General features: G+C 44.4%; 1 pseudogene across 1 annotated transcript; it reads right to left on the reverse strand.

Moving 5' to 3' along the window:
- Positions 1–19497: 19497 nt before the first annotated feature.
- On the reverse strand, positions 19498–25928 carry LOC309816597 (putative ATP-dependent RNA helicase DDX28; annotated as a pseudogene). Its single transcript, XR_014296208.1, has 2 exons — positions 24165–25928; positions 19498–20669 (listed from the first exon to the last, which is right to left on the reverse strand). The product of XR_014296208.1 is annotated as a putative ATP-dependent RNA helicase DDX28 (transcript).
- Positions 25929–26744: the final 816 nt, after the last annotated feature.

A 26744-nucleotide genomic window follows, 5' to 3' on the forward strand; every position in this document is an offset into this window, starting at 1 on the left:
CATGCCACGAAGCGGCTAGGCCCGTGAGCCATGGCCGCTGAGCCTGCACGTCCGAGGCCTATGCTCCACAATGGGAGAGCCCACAACACTGATAGGCCCGCGTACTGCAAAAAAAAAACAAAACATGGTGTCTTTCACTGCAAAATAAAGGAGCTGTTACGGTGGAGGATTCCTGGACTGAATGTCAATATTATGACAATAGTGTGAGTGTGTTTCGTGTTTGGGAATTACAATCATTGTTGCTTTTGCTGTGGTCATCCATTTACAATGTTTGGTGTCAGTTGATTTTTCTCTTGTAAAAATAAAATGCAGTCTGTGTGTGTGGAAAAAAAACATACATGATGTCGTGATAAAGTTGTATGTAATTTGAGATCTAGAAAAAAAGCATTTCTTTCTGTAATGCTAGGATGCTAATTGGACATTTTTGCAAGAAAGAGATTTCAGGATGCAAATCTCGTGTCTCTAACGTGGGAAGCCAGTTCATGGTGGAACATTCTATTAAACTTGTGTGAATGCAGAAATATTTCTTTGGAAGAAAGAGGTCATGAATCCCTTTTTAACAGTTAGTGGTTTATAGTATACCGAATGAGCAAAATGGGTATTTCTGAACTTTAGAAAAAAATAATATAGTTTTTCTGCATTTATATTATGCAGCTGATGTAGAATATCAAAAATTCTTTATTTTGAAAAACAATGTAATCAATTTGACATAATTCATATATATTGAACCTGTGGTACACACACAATAAAGCACACATTCAAAAAATCTTTTTCACTTAAGAAATATTTTCTAGTGTAGTTGATTTACAACGTTGTGGTATTTTAAAATACATGTTTATTAGAGTATAATTGCTTTGTAACACTGTATTAGTTTCTGCTTTACAACAAAGTGAATCACCTATATGTATACATATATCCCCATATCCCCCCGTCTTGAGGCTCCCTCCCAGACTCCCTATCCCACCCCTGTGGGTGACATAAAGCACCGAGCTGATCTCCCTGTGCTATGCGGCAGCTTACCACTAGCTCTTTTACATTTGGTCGTGTATATATGTCCATGCCACTCTCTCGCTTCGTCCCTGTCTCCCCTTCAGCCCTGTGTCCTGAAGTCCGTTCTCTACATCTGTGTCCTTATTCCTGCCCTGTCACTAGGTTCGTCAGTACCATTTTTCTGAATTCCATATATATGTGTTCACATACAGTATTTGTTTTTCTCTTTCTGACGTACTTCACTCTGTATGACAGACTCTAGGTCCAACCACCTCACTACAAATAACTCAATTTTATTCCTTTTTATGGCTGAGTAATACTCCATTGTATATATAGGCCACATCTTCTTTCTGTATTCGTCTGTCGATGGACATTTAGGTTGCTTCTATGTCCTGGCTATTGTAAATAGTGCTACAGTGAATATTGTGATACATGTATCTTTTTGAATTATGGTTTTCTCCGGGTATATGCTCAGTAGTGGGATTGCTGGGTCATATGGTAGTTCTATTTTTAGCTTTTAAGGAACCTCCATATTGTTCTCCATAGTGGCTGTATCAGTTTACATTCCCACCAACAGTGCAGGAGGGTTCCCTTTTCTCCACACCCTCTGCAGCCTTTATACATTATTGTATTAATTTCTGCTGTGCAGCAAAGTGATTCAGTCATATATATATATATATATATATATATATATATATATATATATATATGTATATATTCTTTTCCATTATGGTTTATCACAGGATACTGAATATAGTTTCCTCTGCTGTACAGTAGGTCTTTGTGGCTTGTCCATCCTATGTAGAATAGTTTGCTTCTGCTATTCCAAAACTCCCAATCTTTCCATCACTCTCTCCTTGGCAACCACAACTCTGTTTTCTATATCTGTGTGTTTGTTTCTGTTTTGCTGACATGTTCATTTGTGTCCTGTTTTCGATTCCACATGTAAGTGATATTATATGGTATTTGTCTTTCTCTTTATGACTTACCTCAGTTAGTATCATTATCTCTATGTCCATCCATGTTGCTGCAAATGGCATTATTTCATTCTTTTTTATGTCTGAGTAATATCTATTGTATACGTATACCACACTTTCTTTATACATTCATTTTTTAATGAACATTTAGGTTGTTTCCATGTCTTGGCTATTATAAATAGTGCTTCTATGAACATAGGGTTTTATATATTTTTTTGAATTATAATTTTGTCTAGATATATGTCCAGAAGTGGGATTGCTAGATCATATGGCAACTCTCTTTATAGTTTTTTTTGCGGAACCTCCATACTGTTTTCCATAGTGGCTGCACCAACTTACATGGCCACCAACAGTGCTGAAGGGTTCCCTTTTCTCCATACCCCATCCAGCATTTGTTAATTATAGATTTTTTTTAATGATGGCCATTCTGATCAGTGTGAAGTGATACCTCATTGTAATTTGGATTTGCATTTCTCTAATAATTAGTGATGATTAGCATCTTTTCATGTGCCTATTGGCTATCTGTATGTCTTCTTTAGAGAAATGTTTATTTAGGTCTTCTACCCATTTTTCCATTGAGTTATTTGTTATATTGTTATTGAGTTGTAGGAGCTGTTTGTATAGTTTGTAAATTAAGCCGTTGTCAGTCTCATCATTTGCTAATATTTTCTCCCAGCCCATAGGTTGTATTTTCATTTTGATTATGGTTTCCTTTGCTGTGCAAAAGCTTATAAGTTTGATTAGTCCCTGTTTCTTTTTTGCTTTTACTGTAAGTCCGCTACGTATGAACAAGTTCTGTTCCAAGAGTGCGTTTGTAAGTCCAATTTGTTTGTAAGTCCAACAAAGTTAGCCGAGGTACCCAGGTTACACAGTCGGCTATATGGTATTGTACCATAATAGGTTTATAATACTTTTCACACAAACAGTATATAAGAAACAAACACAAAAACAAAGAAGACATTTTTAGTCTTACAGTACAGTAACTTGAAAAGTACAGTAATACAGTACAACAGCTGGGATACTGGGGCTGGCGTCGAGGGAACAGGCGAGAAGAGTTACTGATTGGAGGAGGGAGAGGAGGTGGGAGATGGTAGAGGTGAAGGATTATCAGCAGTGGGAGACAGGGGCCAAGCTCCAATTTCACTCATACCTGACATTGATGACACAGGTTCTGGTTCCTTGCTGGATTTAATTCTATCTACCCTCTTGAAAAAATGATCCATTGATGTCTGGGTTGTAGCTCGTTTCTTCTCATCATAGATGATGACATGGTAGCACTGGTTTGCGTTCTGAGTGGCTGCTGCCACCTTTGGGTACCATTGTGGGTTCGAGCCCTGTGCCTCAAAAACTAACAGTGCCTCCTCAAATTTAGAAGATGCCCTTGGCATTTTCTGTGTCATGAATCTCTTCAGTTCTTCAGTTACTTCTTCCTCCTGTCCCTCTTCATCCTTTCTCTGCGCCTCCAATTCCATCAGTAAGCTCCTCATGTTGCACAGCAAGGAGTTCAATGAAATCGTCCTCTTGCAGATCTGGCTCCAGCTTCTCGCTGAGGGTCACTACGTTGCTGAAGACCTCTTCAGACTTCTGATCTGCCTTCTCAAATCCACAAACATCATGAACAAACTGTGGGCAAAGGTTCTTCCAAACCCCATTCATGGTGACCACCATACCCTCACACCATGCAAAGTCAATGTTTTTTATGGCCTTGTAGATGTTATAGTCCTTCCAAAATTGTCCCTAGGTTCTTCCTGATTTCTCACTTACCTTTACTGCCTGACAAAAAGTGTGACATAAATAATATTTCTTGAAAGTCGCTATAACTTCCTGGTCCATAGGATGGATGAGCAATGCAGTATTCGGTGACAGATGCACTACTTTGACGTTGGGAAAAGTCATCCATGAAAGGGGGGTGGCCCAGAGCATTGTCGAGCAGCCAAAGAATGTTTTTCTGGGACGTCCTTCTCCGAGCAATATTTCTCTACATCTGGGATAAAGTGTTGGCAAAACCAGTCCTGGAACGTGGCCTGTGTAATCCAGGATTTGGGGTTATGCTTTCACACAATAGGAAGAGAGTCATTGGCTATGTTTTTAAGGGTTCTTGGGTTCTCTGAATGATAAACTAAGAGAGCCTTCAGCTTCATATCACTGGAAGAATTGCCACCAAACAACAGTTAGCCTATCTGTTGCTGCTTTACAGCCCGGCATCAACTTTTCCTTCTTACTGATGTAACTTTGGTCTGGCACCCTCTTCCAGTACAGTTGTGTCTCATCCACATTAAACACCTGGTTGGGTAAATGCACACCATTATCAATAATTTCTCGAAGTGTTTCAGGAAGTTCCTGGACAGCTACCCTATCTGCACCTGCTGCCTCTCCACTTACTTTTACCTTGTTGAGGTTGGCTCTACCCTTGAACCGATGAAAACAGCCATGGCTGGCATTAAAAAATATGCCCTCTGATTCTTTCCCGTGTTTCTTCTTCAAGTCTTCATAAAGGCTTTTAGCTTTCTCTTGAATCACCATAAGCTGAACAGGATTTAGCGCTGATGTTGATCCTGCACCTGCACACTGAGAAGTTTCTCCATCTCCTCCATCACTTTTCCGTGCTTCTTTGATATTTTGTCATGAACATTGAATATTATATTGGCTGTGGGTTTGTCATAAATAGCTTTTATTATGTTGAGATGTGTTTCCTTTATACCCATTTTAGTAAGCGTTTTTATCATGAATGGATGTTGAAGTTTCTCAAATGCTTTTTTGGCATCTATTGAGATGATCATTTGTTTTGTGTTTTTCCTTTGTTGATGGAGTGTATCATGTTGATTGATTTGCATATGTTGAAACAACTTTGTGACACAGGGGTGAATCAAATTCGATCATGGTGTATGATCCTCTTATGTGCTGTCAGATTCGGTTTTCTAATATTCAGTTGAGAATTTTTGCATCCATATTTATCAGAGATATTGGCCTGCAATTTTCTTTTTTGCTAGTGTCTTTCTCTGTGTTGTTGTTTTTTTTAAGTCTTCATTGAATTTGTTACAGTATTGCTTCTGTTTTATGTTTTGGTTTCTTATTTGTGAGGCATGTGGGATCTTAGCTCCACCACTAGGCATTGAACCCACACCCCCTGCACTGGAAGGCAAAATCTTAACTGCAGGACCACCAGAAAAGTCCCCATCTGTGTTTTTTTATTTTTCAGTAAATTTTTTTATTTATTTATTTTTGGATGCATTGGGTGTTTGTTGCTGTGAACGGGCTCTCTCTAGTTGTGGCGAGTATGGGTTACTCTTCGTTGTGGTGTGTGGGCTGTTCACTGCACTGGCTTCTTTTTTGCAGAGCATGGGCTCTAGGTGCGTGGGCTTCAGTAGTTGTGGCTGTCAGGCTCAGTAGTTGTGGCTCGTGGGCTGTAGAGCACAGGCTCAGTTGTTGTGGCACACAGGCTTAGTTGCTCCACGGCATGTGAGATCTTCCCGGACCAGGGCTTGAAACTATGTCCCCTGCATTGGCAGATGGATTCTTAACCACTGTGCCACCAGGGAAGTCCCCCCCCCCATCTGGTTTTGATATCAGGGTGATGGTGGCTTCATAGAATGTCATTGGATGTATTCCTTAATCTTCAATCTTTTCGAAGAGTTTGAGAAGAATCAGTGTCAGTTTTGCTTTGTATATTTGGTAGAATTTGCCTGTGAAACCATCTGATCCTGGATTTTTGTGGGTAGGGAGTTTTTGTAAATTACAGTTTCTATTTTGCTTGTAGTGATCAGTCTGTTCAAGTTATCTATTTCTTCTTGATTCAGTTTTGTTTGGCTGTAAAAAACAACATATATTTTTAAGTTATGTTAGCAGCTAAATACTTACCATGTATTAGACCACAAAAGAGCAAAGAAAAAAATATTAAAGTATTTTTTCAAATAGAAAAAGTATTGAAATATTTTTAAGAAATTGGGATAATAGTACTAGTTACAATAATGACAAATTGTTCTGAAATTAAACACTACTTTATCTAAGATGCATATCATATGCTTATCGTTTTACTGTTTTTAAATACATGGAATGTTTTCACCTTTCTAAAGTAATTATTTTATTTTACCTGTATATTGGGAAAAAATTTTAGTTGCACATAATATAAAAAATTACACTTTAATAGGAGACATTAATCCATTTACCTTTGCTGTAGTATTGAAAATACTTAGGTTTAGAGTTACCATGTTATTGAGTACCCTTTTTAATTAATTAATTTATTTATTTATTTGTTTATTTTTTGCGGTACGCGGGCTTCTCACTGTTGTGGCCTCTCCCGTTGCAGAGCACAGGCTCCAGACGTGCAGGCTCAGCAGCCATGGCTCACGGGCCTAGCCGCTCCATGGCATGTGGGATCTTCCCAGGCCAGGGCACGAACCCGCGTCCCCTGCATCGGCAGGCGGACTCTCAACTACTGCGCCACCAGGGAAGCCCTATTTATTTATTTTTAAAGAGACTTAATTTGGGGGAGGTATAAATTATTTATTTATTTATTTATTTTTAGCATCTTTATTGGGCTATAATTGCTTTACGATGGTGTGTTAGTTTCTGCTGTATAACAAAGTGAATCAGCTATACATATAAATATATCCCGATTTCTCCTCCCTCTTGCATCTCCCTCCCACCCTCCGTTTCCCACCCCTCTAAGTGGTCACAAAGCACTGAGCTGATCTCCCCATGCTATGCAGCTGTTTCCTACTAGCTATCTATTTTACATTTGGTAGTATATATAAGTTAATGCCACTCTCTCACTTCGTCCCGGCTTACCCTTCCCCCTCCCCATGTCCTCAAGTCCATTCTCTACGTCTGCGTCTGTATTCCTGTCCTGCCCGTAGTTTCTTCCCAACCATTTTTTTTCTTTTTTTAGATTCCATATATATGTGTTAGCATACAGTATTCGTTTTTGTCTTTCTGACTTACTTCACTCTGCATGACAGACTCTAGGTCCATCCGCCTCACTATAAATAACTCAATTTCATTTATTTTTATGGCTAATAATATTCCATTTTTTATTGAAGATGTGCAAAATCTTTTTTATCCATTCATCAGTTGATGGACACTTGGGTTGCTTCCATGACCTGGTTATTGCAAATAGAGTTGCAATGAACATTGTGGAACATGATTCTTTTTGAATTATGGTTTTCTCCAGGTATATGCCCAGTAGTGGGATTGCTGTGTCATATGGTAGCTCTATTTTTAGTTTTTTAAGGAACCTCCATACTGTTCTCCATAGTGTCTGTGTATCAATTTACATTCCCACCAACGGTGCAAGAGGGTTCCCTTTTCTCCACACCTCTGCAGCATTTATTGTTTGTAGATTTTTTGAATGATGGCCCTTCTTACCTGTGTGGGATGATACCTCATTGTAATTTTGATTTACAATTCTCTAATGATCAGTGATGTTGAGCATTCTTTCATGTGTTTCCTGGCAATGTGTATATCTTCTTTGGAGAAATGTCTAATAGGTCTTCTGCCCATTTATGGATTGGCTTGTTTGTTTCTTTGATATTGAGCTGCAGGGGGTGCTTGTAAAGTTTGGAGATTAATCCTTTGTCAGTTGCTTCATTGGCAAATATTTTCTCCCATTCTGGGGGTTGTCTTTTCATCTTGTTTACGTTTTCCTTTGCTGTGCAAAAGCTTTTAAGTCTCATTAGGTCCCATGTTTTTATTTTTATTTTTATTTCCATTTCTCTAGGAGGTGGGTCAAAAAGGATCTTGCTGTGATTGATGTCATAGAGTGTCCTGCCTATGTTTTCCTCTAAGAATTTTATAGTGTCTGGCTTTACATTAAGTCTTTTATCCATTTTGAGTTTATTATGGTGTAAGGGAGTCTTTTAATTTAATTCTTTTACCTGTAGCTGTCCAGTTTTCCCAGCACCACTTATTGAAGAGGCCGTGATTTCTCCATTCTATATTCTTGCCTCCTTTATCAAAAATAAGGTGACCATATGTGTCTGGGTTTATCTCTGGGCTTTCTCTCCTGTTCCATTGATATATATTTCTGTTTTTGTGCCAGTACCATACTGTGTTGATTACTGTAGCTTTGTAGTATAGTCTGAAGTCAGGGATTCTGATTACTCCAGCTCTGTTTTTCTTCTCAAGATTGCTTTGGCTGTTCGGGGTCTTTTGTGTTTCCATACAAATTGGGAAATATTTTGTGGTAGTTTTCTGAAAAATGCCATTGGTATTTTGATAGGGATTGCATTGAATCTGTAGATTGCTTTGTGTAGTATAGTCATTTCACAGTGTTGATTCTTCCAATCCAAGAACATGGTATATCTCTCCACCTGTTTGTGTCATCTTTGATTTATTTCATCAGTGTCTTATAGTTTTCTGAGTAAAAGTCTTTTGTCTCCTTAGGTAGGTTTATTCCTAGGTATTTTATTCCTTTTGTTGCATGGGTAAATGGGAGTGTTTCCTTAATTTCTCTTTCAGACTTTTCATCTTTAGTTTATGGGAATGAAAGGGATATCTGTACATTAATTTTGTATCCTGCAGCCTTACAAACTTCATTGATTAACTCTAGTAGGTTTCTGGTAGCACCTTTAGGATTCTCTATATATAGTATCATGTCATCTAGTGGCAAACAGTGACAGCTTAACTTCTTCTTTTCCGAGTTGGATTCCTTTTATTTCTTTTTCTTATCTGATTGTTGTAGGTAAAAATTCCAAAAGTGTGTTGAATAATAGTGGTGAGAGTGGGCAACGTTGTCTTGTTCCTGATCTTAGTGGAAATGGTTTCACTTTTTCACCATTGAGAACAATGGTGACTGTGGGTTTGTCATATATGGCCTTTACTATGTTGAGGAAAGTTCCTTCTATGCCTACTTTCTAGAGGTTTATCATAAATGGCTGTTTAATATTGTCGAAAGCATTTTCTGCATGTATTGAGATGATCATATGGTTTTTATCCTTCAGGTTTTTTAATATGGTGTATCACATTGATTTGCATGTATTGAAGAATCCTTGCATCACTGGGACAAACCCAGCTTGATTATGGTGTATGATCCTTTTAATGTGCTGTTGGATTCTTTTTGCTAGTATTTTGCTGAGAATTTTTGCATGTATGTTCATCAGTAATATTGGCCTGTAGTTTTCATTATTTGTGACATCTTTGTCTGGTTTTGGTATCAGGGAGATGGTGGTCTCATAGAATAAGTTTGGGAGTGTTCCTCCCTCTGCTATATTTCGGAAGAGTTTGAGAAGGTTAGGTGTTAACTCTTCTCTAAATATTTGATAGACTTTGCCTTTGAAGCCATCTGGTCCTGGGCTTTTGTTTGTTGGAAGATTTTAATGACATTCTCAATTTCAGTGCTTTGGATTGGTTTGTTTATAGTTTCTATTTCTTCCTGGTTCAGTCTTGGAAGTTTGTGCTTTTCTAAGAATTTGTCCATTTCTTCCAGGTTGTCCATTTTACTGGCATATAGTTGCTTGCAGTAACCTCTCATAATCCTTTGTATTTCTGCAGTGTCAGTTGTTACTTCTCCTTTTTCATTTGTAATTTTATTGATTTGAGTCTTCTCCCTTTTTTTCTTGATGACTCTGGCTAATGGTTTTATCACTTTTGTTTATCTTCTCAAAGAATCAGCTTTTAGTTTTTTTGATCTTTGCTGTTTCCTTCATTTCTTTTTCATTTATTTAGCTTGTTTATTTGAGATGTTTCTTGTTTCGTGAGGCAGGATTGTATTGCTATAAACTTGCCTCTTAGAACTGCTTTTGCGGCATCCCATAGGTTTGGGGTCGTCATGTTTTCATTGCCATTTGTTTCTAGGTATTTTTAAATTTCCTCTTTGATTTCTTCAGTGATCTCTTGGTTATAAAGCAGTGTATTGTTTAGCGTCCATGTGGTTGTATTCTTTTACAGATTTTTTTCCTGTAATTGATATCTATTCTGATAGCGTTGTCGGAAAAGATACATGATACAATTTCAATTTTCTTAAATTTACCAATGCTTGATTTGTGACCCAAGATATGATCTATCCTGAAGAATGTTCCTCAAACACTTGAGAAAGAGTGTATTCTGTTGTTTTTGGATGGAATGTCCTATAAATATCAATTAAGTCCATCTTGTTTAATGTATCATTTAAAGCTTGTGTTTCCTTATTTATTTTCATTTTGGATGATCTGTTCATTGTTGAAAGAGGGGTGTTAAGTCCCCTACTACGATTGTGTTACCTTCGATTTCCCCTTTTATGGCTGTTAGCCTTTTCCTTATGTATGGAGGTGCTCCTATATTGGGTGCATAAATATGTACAATTGTTATGTCTTCTTCTTAGGTTGATCCCTTGATGATTATGTAGTGTCCTTCTTTGTCTCCTGTAATAGTCTTTATTTTAAAGTCTCTTTTTTCTGATATGAAAATTGCTACTCTAGCTTTCTTCTGATTTCCATTTGCATGGAATATTTTATTCCATCCCCTCACTTTCAGTCTGTATGTGTCCCTAGGTCTGAAGTGGGTCTCTTGTAGACCGCATATATACCGGTCGTGTTTTCAGATCCATTCAGCCAGTCTGTGTCTTTTGGTTGGAGCATTTAATCCATTTACATTTAAGGTAATTATTGATATGTATGTTCTTATTACCATTTTCTTAATTGTTTTGGGTTTGATATTGTATGTCTTTTCCTTCTCTTGTGTTTCCTGCCTAGAGAAGTTCCTTTAGCATTTGTTGTAAAGCTGGTTTGGTGGTGCTGCATTCTCTTAGATTTTGCTTGTCTGTAAAGGTTTTAATTTCTCTGTCGAATCTGAATGAGATCCTTGCTGGGTAGAGTAATCTTGGTTGTAGCTTTTCTCCTTTCTTCACTTTAAATATGTCCTGCCTGTCCCTTCTGGCTTGCAGAGTTTCTTCTGAAAGATCAGCTGTTAACCTTATGGGGATTCCCTTGTATGTTTTTTGTTGTTTTTCCCTTGCTGCTTTTAATATTATTTCTTTGCATTTAATTTTTGATAGTTTGATTAATATGTGTTTTGGCATGTTTCTCCTTGGGTGTATCTTGTATGGGGCTCTCTGCACTTCCTGGACTTGATTAACAATTTCCTTTCCCATATTAGGGAAGTTTTCAACTATAATCTCTTCAAATATTTTCTCTGTCTCTTTCTTTTTCTCTTCTACTTCTGTGACCCCTATATTCGAATGTTGGTGTGTTTAACATTGTCCCAGAAGTGTCTCAGATTGTCCTCAATTCTTTTCATTCTTTTTTCTTTATTCTGCTCTGTGGTAGTTATTTCCACTATTTTATCTTCCAGGTCATTTATCCATTCTTCTGCCTCAGTTATTCTGCTATTGTTTCCTTCTAGAAAATTTTCAATTCCATTTACTGTGTTGTTCATCATTGTTTGTTTGCTCTTTAGTTCTTCTAGGTCCTTGTTAAACATGTCTTGTATATTCTCCATTCCAGTTCCAAGATTTGGGATCATATTTAGTATCATTACTCTGAATTCTTTTTCAGGTAGACTGCCTATTTCCTCTACATTTGTTTGGTCTGGTGGGTTTTTACCTTGTTCCTTCATCTGCTCTGTGTTTCTCTGTCTTCTCATTTGGCTTTGTGGACGGTGTTTGGGGTCTCCTTTACGCAGGCTGAAGATTCGTAATTCCCGTTGTTTTTGGTGTCTGCCCCCAGTGGCTAAGGTTGGTTCAGTGGGTTGTGTATGCTTTCTGGTGGAGAGGACTGGTGCCTGTGTTCTGGTGGGTTTGTCTGGATCTTGTCTTTCTGTTGGGCAGGTCCGCATCCGGTGTTGTGTTTTGGGGTGTCTGTGACCTATTATGATTTTAGGCAGCCTCTCTGATAATTGGTGGGCCTGCATTCCTGTCTTGCTAGTTGTTTGGCATTGGATGTCCAGCACGGGATCTTACTGGTCTTTGAGTGGAGCTGGGTCTTAGCATTAAGACGGATATCTCTGGGAGGCTTTCGCTGTTTTGATATTACAAGGTGCCCAAGGTCTCTGGTAGACCAATATTCTGAACTCTGCTCTCCCAACTCAGAGGCACAGGCCTGACACCCGGCTGGAGCACCAAGACCCTCTCAGCCACACAGCTGGGGGTGAGAGCAAGAGCTAGCTTTGGTACATCTCAAAGAACACCAATGAGATTCACTCACCATTTTCTCTCCATCAGTGAAGAAAACAAAATTCAGTGTTTGGTGAGTCAGCCACCTTGGTAGCCAGCCTCCAAGAAGGCCCTAATCATACCCTAATTATCTCCCAGTCATCATGCACCTGTGTGCCTCCTCACAGTTGAAAAGGGCTGATGTTTTAACTAATAAGACATTGCAGAAATGACAAAGTGCAGCTTCCAAAGGTATAAAAGATATTGGAGCTTCTGCTTTGGTTTCTGCTAGATCACTCATCCTGGGGTAAGCCAGCTGCCATGTCATGAGGACACTCAAGCAGCCCTAAGGAGAGATTCATGTGGCAAGGAGCTGAGGCCTCTTACTTACAGCCACATGAGTGAGTCATCTCACAAGTCACAATACTTAATTTTATTTATTTATGGTTGTGTTGGGTCTTCGATGCTGCACAGGGTTTCTCTAGTTGTGTCGAGCAGGGGCTACTCATCATTGTGGTGCATGGGTTTCTCCTTGCTGTGGTTTCTCTTCTTGTGGAGTATGGGCTCTAGGTGCATGGACTTCAGTAGTTGTGTCACGCAGGCTCAGTAGTTGTTGCTTTCAGGCTCTAGAACGCAGGCCAAGTAGTCGTGGCACACGGGCTTAGTTGCTCTACAGCCTGTGGGATCTTCCCAGACCAGGGATTGAACCCCTGTCCCCTGCATTGGCAGGCAAATTCTTACCCACTGAGCTACCAGGGAAGTCCAGTGTGCTCTTTTTTAAACCTAGTCTGTTTTCATTATTTTCTATCTTAACTGTTCTATATTAAATAAAAAATAATAATACTCCTTTCTACCCCTCCTCTTTGAGGATGATATATGAAGAAGTATGTCTTATTTATTAATCTGAAATTTTCACCTTACTTTTAAGAAGTAATCACAATGTCAAGTATTTAATACCTTTCACTTCCACCTTGAAAAGCATGGATATTCAAGTGCTAATATAATTACCTTCCCTAGTCTATCATTTTTACTTTTTGTTATGTATAAAAAACAACTAAAAATATGCATGGTTTGTAAGGAAATGACAAATTTCAGAAAATTCAAAATCTGCATACACTCTATACATAGCTTCTAGATACAGACACAGAAAATTGCCAGATACTCAGAGCCCCCCTTGTCCAATTCTAGTGACTCCCCTTAAGGTTTAATATTGTTCTGGTATCTAACAAAAAGATCACTTTACCTGTATTTTGTATTTTATATAAATGTAATGGCACAGTAAAATCACTTTTGGATTGGGCTTTTTTATTTTATGTTGTTTATGAATACGCCTATATGGTTGCCTGTTGTTGTTGTCATGCACTGACACTGTTGCATAGGATTCCATAGTGTAAATATTTAACTATTAATTAATTTTTTCCAAAATGTATTACAATATGAGTGATTTTCAGTTTGGGTCTATTGAGAATTGCACTGGTATATACATACTAGAACTTGAACTTTGGTGGTATGTGTATAAATTATTGTTCAATATACATGTAGTAGTAAAATTTTTGACTCATAGCTTTCATCTGTTTATCTTTTTAGATATTTCTAAATATTTTCAAAACATTTGTATGATTTTTCATCCTCAGCAGCAGTGAATGAGATTCAAGGATTACACACATTCTTGTCAAACTTGATAATACCTGTCATTTTCATTTGAACTTTCTGGTTGGTGAGTGATAATTCCAGGTGTGACTTTTTTGCATTTAATTGACTACTAAGAAGCCAAGCATCTTTTGATATGTTTACTTAACGTTCTGTACTCTCTTTCTTGAAATATCTTTTGGTATATTTTTCCCATCTTTGCTATTACATTATCTTCTTATTGAAGACTTTTTTTTTTAACATCTGAAGACTTCTTATTTAGGAGTTTTAAATATATACTTGATATAAGTTCTTCTGTCTTTCTGTCTCTCCTCTTTCTTTAGATGAGTGTCAGTTTTTAATGTTAATAACATCTAATTTGTTATTTTCCTCTATTTAGTCTTATTTCTATTTATTTATGTAATCTTCTTATCTGTTGCAGAACACATTATATATTCTAAACCACAAATATGTTTTCGTTTCTTCAATAAATCTAATTGTTAAGCTTTAAATTTAAGTTAACTTTCTGAACTAAATATGTTGTATCATAGTGAGCATTAATTTGTCTGTGACAGCTGAAAGGTTACATTTATTCAGAAAATGTTGTATTCAGCTATTCTTTTCATTTGCTCCTACTTCTCATTGATTCACAGAGGTAAACATCACTTCATCCATGGATCTGACTTTTCTTGATTTCTCATGGTCATTCTCATTAATTCTTCTTGCCTCATGAAATCTTTAGGCATTGCATTATTCCACAAAAGCAAAAAGCTTCCTTGGGCCTTTTTCCTCAGAAGATTGATTATTCCCACATTTTAAATGGGAGATTGCAATAAGTTAGGAGAAAATGCCACAGGGGTCTCTCTCTTTTTTTTTTCTTTCACATTTTGTATCAGCCTCTGCTTGCACTCTGTGTTCAAAGATTTTTGTACAACACATTGATAGAAGTGCCAGGTGTTTCTCTCCTTGGGGCAAAAGACAGATTAATTACCTGACAAATAAAATAAAGACAGTGTCCTTCTCTGTTCACATGTTGGAAAGGATTGCTTGCATCCTAATTTAAAAGTTTCAGGTCAGTGAAGCTTAAGATTCCAAAGCTTTAATCCATATTTGCACCATGCACAGCATCCAACAGGACTGCTTTACATAACCCCATGAGACTTTTATGTGCAAGTGAAATAGATAAAAATATAAAACTATTGCTGTCTTTTTGGGTCATAAAAAAGATTTTTTGTCTCATTTAAAATATTTTTTTTCTAAAATCCAAAAACGTGTCAGGCTAAAATATTGGAATTTCAAACACGGTAAAACCCCTTTTGAACGATGTGAAGTGAGACTTCTTTGTAGTGCTGATTTGCATTGCCCACTTGCTTGGTTGGCCAAAAAGGGCCTACGCGTTTTTTCCTTAATATATTCAGGGAAAAAAAACGTACGCCCATTTTGGCCAACTGCATCATTGTCGAAGTTCTGCCGCTTTTCATGTGCTTTAAAGGCGACTCCGATCTACCTCTTGAAAACGGTTTCCTGCAATTCTGCCTTGTTTTCAAATCCTCTTCGTTGCCTTACCTCAATTAGGTACGAAAGTTATCATTTATTATCCTGCAGGTTTGTGAATTTTAGTGCCTCTGAGATTCATTTTTCAACTCGCCTTTTTGGGAGCTGGCCTCCAAACCGCAGGATTGCTTCAGGCCCTATTCTGGTTCCGGGGGGCAGGCAGAGCCTTTGGTTAATTCTTCTTCCTGATTGGAAATTAGAGTGACATGTGTCTGTCCAAACACCTAGAGCTGATCTCTCATTGGTTCCCCCTCTACCCGTTCAACCTCTGGACAAATTGCAAACTGTACGAAACAGGAGGTTAAAGGTGCTGATTCTCCAAGTGGGGAGATTGTTGGTAAAGCAGCTGGAATGGCGAACCCGAGCACCATGAGATGAAAAATGAGGTGCGTTTTAGAAACGTTTCCCGATCATATGGTGTACCATCCTCTGGGTTTCCCATGCATGTTTTAGCTGTAGGAAGATTCCCTTGAACCTGGAGATTTCTGACCCATGGAATGGGTAGCACGCAGTATTACTTTAAAGGGTCTGCATTTGCTCACGCAACCTCACCAATCCGGTCGCCCCCAAGAGTGTCCAGCCTTATGTCTCTTCCAGCTGTGGGTCTAGATGTGGTCAATCCAGGTTGCATCACAGCCACTGAACGAATTTTGTAAGAATTTCTCTCTCTTTCACTATCTTTGCTTTTTTTTGTAATTTGTATTTATAATGGGATTTAGCTGATTTTCAGTGCTGTGTTTGTGCCCCTTTACACCCACTATATTCACTTACCGAGAAATATCAATAAATACTTTTTAAGATTCTTACTACGCAGATATATTCTTCTGTGGTGAATAAGGTGTGTTGAGTCCAGTTCACTGAGCAATGAGTAGGTCTTCTCTATTACATATTTGGTTGATTGAACGGTATCTGTGCTAATTTCAAACTGTTGTTTTATGCATCACCCCACCTCACCTTTCCCCTTAAGCAGCCATAAGTGTGTTTTCTAAATGTGTGACTCTGTTCTGTTTTGTAATTTAGTTCATATAGCGATTTTTACATTCCGTTTATAACTGATATCTTATGATAAGTTTCTTTATCTGTGTGACGTATTTCTCTTAGAATCATCGTACCTAAACCCACTCATTATGCTGCTACTAGCCTTAGGACATTGATTTCATGGCTGAGTGATATTCCATTGTACATAAGTACCACAACTTGTTTATCCATTTTCTCCTTTGGGAGATACTTAAGGTGTACCCGAGTCGAGGATTTTGTGAACACAGCAGCCCTAAAGTTTGGGGTGCCTGTGTCCTGTCGATTTCTGGTTTTCTCAAGATATAAGCCCATGAGTGGAAGTGCCCTGTGCTCTGTAGCTCTGTTTTTTAGATGTTTTAGGAAACACCATACAATTTTCGAGAGTGGCCGTTGGCAATTTATATCACGCCCATCAGCGTAAAAAAGCTCCCTTTTCTCCTTGACTTGCCCTGCATTTCTGGTTTTTACACTTTTTCAGCATGGCCCTTTTGACCAATGCCTAGTGAGACTTCTTTGCAGTGTTGATTTGCATTGCCCGCTTGTTTGGTTGGCCAAAAAGGGCGAATGCGTTTTTTCCTGAATATATTCAGGTGCTCACCAGGGCATGTAGCAGGTGTGGGTGAGTGTCACGTAGCTCACACCCAGCGCATAGAAGGTACGCGAGATGGAGAGGCTGCTGTCCAGTGAGTGCCCGCCCTCCACACCAGTAAGGCAAGCCAACTTCCGGGTATTGTTGAGAGCTGGGGGCACATAGGTCAGATGATCATTTTCAGAGGCAGGGGTAGCTTACTGAAGTCCCTAACACCCACTACCACCAGTCTGTTTACCTTTTTTTTGGCCGTGCCACGCAGCATGAGGGCTCTTAGTTCCCCCACCGGGAATCAAACCCGACCCCCCTGCAGTGGAAGCGTGGAGTCTTAACCTCTAGACTACCAGGGAAGTCCCCCGTCTACCTTTAACTGAGGTCACAAGCTCCGGCTCAGAATAGGAGGCACACACGAGGCGGATGAGGTCAATTTGTTCCAGGTTGAGGCACACAGCATCCCGTTCGTGGGTCTGGCATGGGACGTAGGCTGCCCAGAACTGAGGGAAGCCAGGGCTTAGTTTGGGCTTTGGAACTCCTCGGGCTTCTCTTAGCCTCCTCAGCTGGCACAGCACTCACTGTGCCCAGAAGTCACATGTAATGCGTTGCTTTTTCTGTGGTACTTGGCAGCCCGTCAGGTGGGCTCACTGTGACCCCTGTAGCCCCCAGCATCCATGGCATGGCACTTTCTAGGTCACTATGGTAACTTCGTTCCAATGTGACTAACCTGTGGTCTCTGTGGCCCCCAAACTGCCCCACATTCCCCAGCAGCCATGGTGGCACCTTGTGTGTCCCTTTGGTACCTGGCCACCCACGAGACCATCTTTCAGCCTGTCCAAGCTGGTCTAGCCATGGCTGAAATTGCGCAGATTACCATGCTATAGCCCACTGTGGTAAAACTGCCTCAGGACCAGGGGCATGTTGTTGTGGCTGGAGGGAGGTCAAGGCAAATGGGTGGGCTCCTTAGGTCTTGGGATCGGGCAGGACACATTGCCTGGCCTGGGCCAGCCTGGGGGTCCCCCACCTCACACTGTCACACAGACTATACTAGGAGCAGCTGAGGCCTGGGCTGAGGGTTTCCCACCAGGGAGGGGATGACAGAGAAGGGGAAGGGCATCCATAGATGATGGAGAGGACATCCAGGGGTGGTGTGAGGGAGCCTCCCCACTAGCGCTACATGCTCCGGACCTCCTCCCCTGCCCAGGGCCAGGCTAGGCCCCCACCGGCCCCCAGCAACCCACACACACTGCAGGCACCCTTCCACAAGCGGGAAGTCCCGCATCAGGGCCCGTGTGCGCTCCCGCCGACTTGGGGTGCTGGAGGTGCCCAGCGTGGTCTGCACGAGGGTTACTGATCACAGCAGCAGACCCAGCAGGAACAGCAGCGGCCGCTGGCTGCGTGCATGGGGACCTTCGAGGCCCCCGGGCCGCAAGCTGCGCAGGGCAAGGCAGGCGGGCAGAGGCGGGTCTGAGAGGGGCGGGCGATGGGGTTCTGCCCGTCGACACAGGCCACCCAGCGGCACGGCCTCGCGAGGGGGGCGGGGTGAGGGAGGGGATACAGAGTCACAGGACCCTGCGACCCGTGTGCGGAGAGCCGCGATCCGGGAAGCCCGGCAGCCACAGGGCGGCACTGCCCTCCCGCCCCCTGCTCAGAGGCAGCTCCCGCGGGCTAAGCTGGCCTCTGCTGAGAGCCCACTCGCCTCCCATCGCGGGTTCCCTCCGCCCCCGCCCCTCTTCCCACACCCACTGCTCCGAGGGGGCGCCCTAGGGTGCTCTCCCCCGCCTCTAACCTTCCTGTCCAAAATGGGGTGCTTCTCTCAGAGGGCCACCTGCAGCCCGTGGCCTCCGGGGAGCACACCTCGTCCCCATCTGCCTGCAGCCGGCCCCGCCCACCCCGAGGGCTGCGTGCGAGGGTCTCTGTGGCCACAAGTGCTCTGGGCTCCCGGTTTCCCGGTACTGGGCCATGGGGGCTGGTGTGGGGGAAGAGATAATTTCTGGAAATGGGGGGGGTAACCTTGTGAGCTCTGGATTCAGGAGGGGGCCCTCTGCCCCCGACCTTCTCTCTCCTCCTACTTGACTCCCCAACCTGCATGACCATTCTCTGGGGACTTGAACCAGCGTCTGGGAACTATCAGGAACCTCCCCCACTTCTGTCAGCCAGCCTCAGGAGAGCGCCCTCAGGAGTTGCTACACCTCCCCAGGGCCTGAATAGAGGGACTTTTGGGATGTGAACTGAACAACCTTCTGGGGAGAGTCAACACCCTTTTACTCAACAGAGCAGGAACCCAGTCAGTAGGCTATTTGTGTGGAAGGAAATGAAGTTGCTTCCATGGCAGAAGAGCCCCCACCGCAGCAACCTTCGTCCCAGAGCTGCTGGCTGACCTTCTGGCCAGGATCCCTCCTACCTCAGCGTGGAAGGCCCGGCCTCGTGGAGAAGTGTAGGTTCTGAAGAAAGACCTGGCACCTGGGTTCTGCTGCTACACTTGCCTTATCTCGTGGCCCTTGTGGCTCTAGCTTTCCCAGAAACCTCAAGGGCTAAGTGCCTGTGCTTGCTCAGAGGCCGCACGCCATTCCCCATTTCCAGCCTCAGGCCCTCCCGCTAGCTGCCTCCTCTAGGGACCCCCTCCCCCCAACACACACACACACACACACACACACACACACACACACACACACACACATTGGGGATGTGCCTTCTCACAGCAGCTCAACCACTGAGATGATTTAGGGACTGTGCCCAAACTCCTGCATCCCCAGCCTCTCAAGTTTTTGCTCTGATCCCTGGCACCCCCTGGAGCTGTTCCACCTTTGGAATCTTTCCCAGGTGGCAGGAGTGCCTAGCACAGGGGTAGTGACCTAAGTCTGAGCACTGGCGACCCTACAAATCTGTTACAGAAGAACATTTTATTGAGCAGTAAGGGACCCCACTGGGGACAGAAAGGGCTGGCAATAAAGGAGCATGTGAACCTCGGGGCGGGGTGCGTGCTGCTTGACTCTCCATCCTGTTCTTGCTTCAGGGAGCAGGGCTTCCTGGGCCTCTCTGTCCTGCCTCCTGAGACCCCAGGCAGGAGGCTCTTTGGGAAGCCACAGATTGCTGCTTTCAGTTTCAAAAAGCCCAGCTCCCCACTGGTTTGTGGTGGTGGCCGCTGACAATGGCTCAGGGCAGGAGCCCATGTGGTAGACTGCTAAGGCTTCTCTGCACCCTGTCTCTGCTCCTGCATCCTCCTCGGCTCACAGAGTGCAGACTTCACTTTCTCCAGCTCACAAAGGGGCCCGTGAGGATTGAGCAGAGGAATGCCAGGTTTTCTTCCAGGCCAGCTTCCGCCCTGGGATGTTCAGGGCAGACTCTCATTTCAAACCTCACTTTCTGAGGCTCCTGGCTTATGGCCATTTAGTGTGCAGGGAGGCTCCTGGCTGAGGAAGGCTCAGACAGAACGACGCAGGTTCTAATCTGTGGTAGTGGGCAGTGGTGGGGGGGGCGGGAGGGGTCACTGCAGGAAGAGGCATTCGCTGTCTTAGGCAGTTAAACCATTGCCCTGTCTTCAGAATGGTTCAGCCAGCAAGATTCTGTGGAGTCCGCCTCCTGGCACCATGCTACAATCGCCGGATTTTGGGTCTGGAGCAACCGAGATCTTCGTCCGACTCTTCCGGAGCGTGCTTTCTCTCGGGAGCACATCTGGGGACTGGCTTCTCGGCTTCCTCCTTTGCTGGCATGGCCAAAGGAGCATCCCCGTAGGCCCGGTAGCCACCAACCAGGCAGTATGTCTCCCCATGCCGGCCCAACTGCGTTTCTCCACACCCTCGGTTAAGGACATGGTAGTGACCAGGTTTAGGAGGAGAAATGGGAGCCACAGCTGCTGCAAAGAAAATCAGAACTGATCAGTCACTTCTGCTGTACACAGTCTCCTGCCAGAATTTCCCTCTCTCATGTCTCTCCCAGTTTCTGGCTGAAGACCTTTAATCTACTTGACATCCAAAACACAGACTTGGCCCATCACCTCTATGAGTCCCTAGAGAAGGGACACTGGCTGCAAAAGCAATTCCTAGAGCCTACGGCTGCATCAGGTGAGGTAGTCTCTTCACCGTTGCCAGGGAAAACAGTAGAACCCGAAAGAAATTGCAATCATGATCCTCTCCATCTCTCCCTTCCACAACAGAGAAAACATTTCTTGCAGTGTGTCACTTCTGAGGCTTTAATGGAAACGTCTTTCAAGTTTTGGAAAAAGATAATCTAATATAAATTGGTTAAGGACCCCTCCCACTTTGGCAACCCCTCTTGGGCCCCATTTATAATGCCTGTTACAACCACACTGAACTCTAGCCCTCTGATACTTTTATCTAGATTAGAACAAGGCCAAATACTGAGGCACAGTGATCAGGAGACTCAGAACCGGGTTCTGGGTACCAAGTGTAGGCTCACATCCACCCAGCCTCCTGGGACACCATCTGCTCAGCCCTCCAGTCTCACTAGCACTTCATCACCCCCCCGGTTCTTCCGGTCTTCCCATGAATATGGCACCACCCTCTCCCCTAGTACTCAGCAGCTCAGTATGGGATGTGTCTGAGGGGACCGATATAGATGTGTACATGACAGCACAGAGGTGCCTGGGTTTGAAGGTGCGGTTCAAGAGTGGCCCTCTTCCTCAAACTGCTCCGTTTACCATCTGCCAACAAAAATGCACTTGCCTTTTGCTAAGAGGCCAATCAGGAAAGGGTCTGAATGGAAGCATCCTGTAGCCCAAAGCGGAAGGCAACATTTATAAAGATCAGAAGCTTCCTGAACACTAGTTCAGGGATGACCTTTCACTTGTCCTCAGCAGTGAGCACTGTGGGACCCTGAAGGTGTCCCAGGTCACTGGTATTACTTACAGCTGGGAAAGTGCTGAGGTTTACGTAGTGGGCAAGCCCCACAGGAACATGTGGCAGCCAGGTGAGGTTGTGTGTACACCATGCCTCTTCTACAGGTGCCCGGTCTCGGTGTACCTGCTGCACTGCCCAGCCAGGGAACAGAGTACAGGTTTGAGTAAATATAGACGATCCGGTCAGACATTCTCAGACAACCAAAGAGATTGGTATCTGGTGGAGAACTGGTAGGGAAGTTTCTCTGAGGGCAGCACGTTTCCATAGTTACGCTGCCACATGTTCCTGTGGGGCTTGCCCACTACGTAAACCTCAGCACTTACCCTCACATTTTTACACCTGAGGGCTTAGAAAAACCAAGATGTTAAGGAGCCTACCCAGTGTTACACAGGTAGTGGAGAGGGGTTCTGCTCAATGGTTACGTTCATGTCGGGGCTCCGGATTTACAGCTGATAGGAATGTGAGGACAAGCTCATGCCGTTTCAAACATTTCCAAGTGATACTGAGAGAGATGTTAAAGGTGCAAAATGAGGGTGCTGAATGACCTCACAAAGTGGGAATGGTGGGCCCATTTTAATATGAAATTCAAAACAAATTCATGACAAAAGGACATAATACAAAATGACAACATAATCATTACACTCCCCTCTCCCCTAGAAGTAAAAATCGTTATAATCCTCTCTCTCTCCACCATGAAAGGATGAGATAAAGGCTCAGCAGCAGCCCCCGTGAAAATCATGGTCAACACTGTGAAGAGGGGTTAGTAAGACAACTTGGTCCGACTCAGAGAAGGAAAGAGACAACTCTGCCCTTAGCCTGATCAGGCCCACAGGAAGGAACCACATTTGGGGCAGCTTTTGATAGTGTGGCAATGAGAGAGAACCTTCTTTAGGAGGGGACTCCCTGTTGCTGACCTTGAAAAAGCAAAGATGGGACCTTCGTTTACTGGGGCTGTTGCAGAGGGGATGTGCCCATGAGGTAGAGACTGCTTGGACTACCCTTTTACCCTGGTTGAGAACCACAGCACCTTCTATCCCTAAACTGCTTGAATCAGTGGGTGCCCGTTAGGACAGACGAAGTCAGGCCTCATTGGAGCAGACTGCCTTTTGGAGTGGTAGAAGGTAAATGTGAAGGGGAATGCTCTGGCGGAGGTTTGTCACGGCAGGTGGGCCAGCATGAGACCATTCAGAATCTCCAAGGCTCCAGAGATTACTTGGCTGGGAGCATCCCTCTGATGTGGTGTGGGGACTCCTACCTTAACAGGACCTGGCTGGGCATCTGGGGGAGGCAGAATAAACGGTTTATTAACTTAAGAGAGCGAGAGAATCACCTGGGGGGTTCCACCAAACCACTTAAAAAGCCTTGTGCCTGGATTCTTGAGCCAACCCTCAGAAAACTTATCTAGATCTGGAGTAGGGCTCAGGAAGCTGCACTTTTAATAAGCTTCCTGGGCAGTCCCACCACAGTGGTCCATGGATAGAGAGACCAAATTATTGTGTATCCTCGGTTGCTTTTGGGAGTCAAAGTGGGCAATGTTAAAAACTGCAGCAGGCATACGTATAAACAGGGAATATTCAAGGCAAGCAGAGGTGTATAGTTATTCTATGCATGAATCAGATTTGAGAAAAGCTAGCCTGGTGGTTAAAGAACACAACCCTGAGGACAGACAAACCAGATTCTTTCCTACTGACTTGTGTGATTTTGACCAAGTTCTTTTATCCTTCTGACTGTTTCTTCATATGGAAAAGAGCTATGACTGTACATTTAGCACAATATTCTCTTTCGGCAAAGGTTGCTCTGGGTCCATTTGTGTTCTCTGCAACTTAACCCTTTCCAGTGCGCAAGCATTTTTAAGTTGTTTGGTGAAGTATTACATTTGACTTTCAACAGTTCATTACTTTGGGCAAAGCTTATATAATGCTGCAGAGACTAGAACCTATGCAGAGATAGTGAGAGGATGTTATAAGCTTATTCTGCTGGTTTATAAAAAAGTTTAACCTTTTCTTCTCTTCCTCCACCTGCCACCAAGAGATGAGAAAGAAGGCAGAGCCTGGAAATGCACACCAAGCAATATTTTTGTGTCAGTTTGCCTTTTATTCCTCTGCCAGTACTTCCCAGAGAGATTTCACCAAAAGTGCCTAAGCTTGCCATGGCCATTGTTGTGAAGAAAATTTCTCTTTATTGCTAGTCACATCCCCTTTTCCTTCTCCTGGGGGCTTAATGGATGTTTGGGGGCAGGAAACAAAATTTAAACTAAAACATCAATTGAAAGAGCCTTCGTCCTAAGTGTGGTAGTTTGGAGTGTGAATCTTCTCAGAGTCTACTGAATTCTGCCGCAGTGGAAACTGTTATTAAGGGGCACCCATAGAAACATCGCTTATTGTTAGAAACCACGACATAATACAGAGCCAAGATCGACATTATTCTTCACGTGAAAGACTACAGAGAGCCGAGCTCAGTAGTTCACCCTCAAGTGCTGGCCAGCAACTTACCTTTTGAAGCCAGACAGCAGCCCGGGTCTTCAGAAGGTGACTAGGCAGCCCAGAGCACCCTACTGACAAGTGTGCTCACCCGTCCAGCACAGAGGGAAAGGTCCCTGTTATGGCATCATATATAAGCCTGCTGCAATAAGGTTTGCTGGTGCAAAGGCTCTCTCACTGAGGACCCCAGTCCCGGAAGGCTTCTCCTCCGGCGAGCTGCCAGTTCAATCTTCTGAGCCAGGCTCACGTCCCAGGGATGGGTCACAAAGCTGACGACGGTGCCTGGCACCTCGCTCCCCACCCGGCCCACCCTCCCTGCTCTGTGGATGTAGTCTTGCAGGGTGAGAGGGAAATCATAATTGATGACTAGCTCCACCTGGGTGCTGTCCAGGCCCGGAGAGGCGATGTCTGTGCAGAGAAGAATGCCTGGGGAGCCCTTCTGGAAGGACTGGAAGATGCCTGCTTTCACTGAGGCAGGCATCTGTCCCTGCAGTCTTAAGTGTTGGATTTTGTGGTCATCCAGAATATATACCCCAGCCAGTTCACAGTTCTGGAGCAATTACAGAACACCAGAACAGTTCCTGCGGGACCAGTCCTATATGCTCTGTCATGCTGCCTGAGGATCTGCACCAACCCAGTCACCTTCTCTGTTCCCTTCGGCCTCATGAGTGTCTGTCTGACATGAGGCATGATGCAGTGCAGCTTGTCACTGGTAACGGTGGTTAGAGAGTCTAAGCTGGCAACTTTACTCAGCAGCTGGCCTACAGCTTCGGGAAATGTGGCCCCCACCAGCACTAACTGAGCTTTGGGATTGAAGGGGTCTTTTAAGTCAGCTGGGCCTTCTGCTATATGGCTCCCCTCCAAGATGTAATCCACCAGTTCCAGGAAGATTTCATCCAACAGCGTGTCTGCATCATCCAACACCAAGAAGGAGAGCTGCTCCAGGCTGATCAGTTGAGTTTTCAGGGCCTTCCACAGAGCCCCCGGAGTGGCCACCAGAATATCTGCTGGAGGTTGTTTGGACAGTTGCAGCCTGATCCTCCTCATGCCATGGCCTCCCCCTAACTCCCGCACCTGGAGGTCCAAGGAGCTGCCCAAGGCCTGGGCCACGGCACGCACCAGTTCGGCTAATTCTCGAGAAGGCACAAGAACCAGGCCTCGAGGAGCAGGGATACGACAGGGGTCCAGGCTTGGCTGGCCCAAGAGCCGTTGAAGGAGAGGTAGCATGTAGCTGAGAGTTTTGCCACTGCCGGTTTCTGCGGCGCAGAGAATGTGGCGGCCGCGAAGAAGTGGGGGAATGGTACTCGACTGCACGTTTGTGGGCCGAACAACTTGGGGAGCAGCCTGCTGTAGCGCGCTCAGACCGGGGAGCTCCAGACACACTTCAGTGCAGCTGCCCTTGGGCGAAAGATTCCGCAGCGCTGGAGCCTCATGTTGCGCGCACTCGATGGAGAAATGGTCCGCGTGGGTGCACCGATTCCTCCAGCCGCACGAAGAGAGTGGCGCGGGTTCCAAGAGCCTAGCGTGAGGTGAGCCGGCTGGTTCAAGTCGGGTCGCCGCACTGACATCAGCGGCAGCCCAGGACGCGCCAGCATCGGCCGCGGGGGGGCTACGCTGGCCGCTATGCCGCTCTTCCTGCTGCCGCTGTAGAGCCCGCGGGATGCGCACCACGGGCAGGGGCTCGATGGGACCGCAGACCGTCAGGTCCCGGCGAGGCGCCAGAAGCAACCGAGCCGCGAGCGACAACAGCCGCAGCCGCCGTGCGAGAGCCATACACCCCTCGTTGCGGGAGAGGCGCACGGCAGTGACGTCACAGGCGCGCCAAGGCCTCGCGGACGGTGGCCGGCGCGGCTCAGTAAGGCCCGCGGACTCGGCGAACTGTGTGGAAGGAGCGGGATGTGTAGAGCTCAGCAGCGGCGAGGTGTGTAGGTCCGAACCGGGGATGGTGACTCCAGACCCCCGCCAACCTTGGGGAAGGGTGCGCGACGGAGGCAGGACCGGGGTCCGGCGATGCGCGGCGATGGGGCCCTGGCATTACGAACCAGGAGGGCGGAGGGCTTCTGGCAATCCGATGTCCGGTCCCTGCCGTGCTCTTTTGTCGCCCTCACAGCTCCTGTCATGGCTTGGCCAGTTCGGGTCTCCCCCCTGTGACTTATGATGAGGGTGCGGCGATGTTTTCCCAGATGTGGTCCCCGTGTAAGGTCTTTGAATACAAGTATTTATTGAGAGTCTGAGTGAATGGTCAGGCCTGGGGGCCGAGACCAGGAGTCCGGAGTCGTAGGTCCAGGCTCACCCTTCCCTTAGAGCTCCCCAGAGAGCTGAGGGCCCCGAGGGCAAGCTGATGGCTTTCAGCGTATCTTCTCTTCAGTCAAGAGAACTCATCTCTTGGTACTTTTCCCCTTTCTTTTCAGCTGAGGTTCATTCTCCCCTCCCTTGTCACCCTTTCCAAATTCTCATCCTGAACCCACTGCTTTCTTGGGTAGTTCACCTCCAACGGCTTTCCAGTCAGATACCTCAATTCCGTAAACAGCAGAGAGGAGGGTCCTGCTACAGGTTTGTGTCTTGTCTCACAAAGCCACGGTCAGGCAGAAT

The sequence above is a fragment of the Mesoplodon mirus genome, assembly GCF_964341445.2.
Source record: "Mesoplodon mirus genome assembly, chromosome: 15".
In the NCBI taxonomy this organism is placed as follows: domain Eukaryota; kingdom Metazoa; phylum Chordata; class Mammalia; order Artiodactyla; family Ziphiidae; genus Mesoplodon; species Mesoplodon mirus.